Raw genomic sequence first — 275 nt, forward strand, 5'->3', positions numbered from 1 at the left:
CTTTCTTTGCTTTCTTCTTCTTCAAAATCTTTCTTTCTCTCTCTCGTTTCTCAAAGCCTACCTCTTGATGAGAATTTCGACAATATCCGAGAAATCTCCGTCTATACACCTTGGGGATCTGAGAGAGACACGATGGATAGGAATTGACCTTACACGTTTGATTCGACATCTCTATCGTCTTTCTCTTTCTATTTTTCTTCATGGGGTATAGATTCTCTTTAGTAAATCTGTCAACGGATGGTAAGAAGAGGTCTTTCAGGAATGTCTCGAGAGTT

Source organism: Cystoisospora suis (assembly GCF_002600585.1).
Source record: "Cystoisospora suis strain Wien I chromosome Unknown contig_3040, whole genome shotgun sequence".
NCBI lineage: Eukaryota > Apicomplexa > Conoidasida > Eucoccidiorida > Sarcocystidae > Cystoisospora > Cystoisospora suis.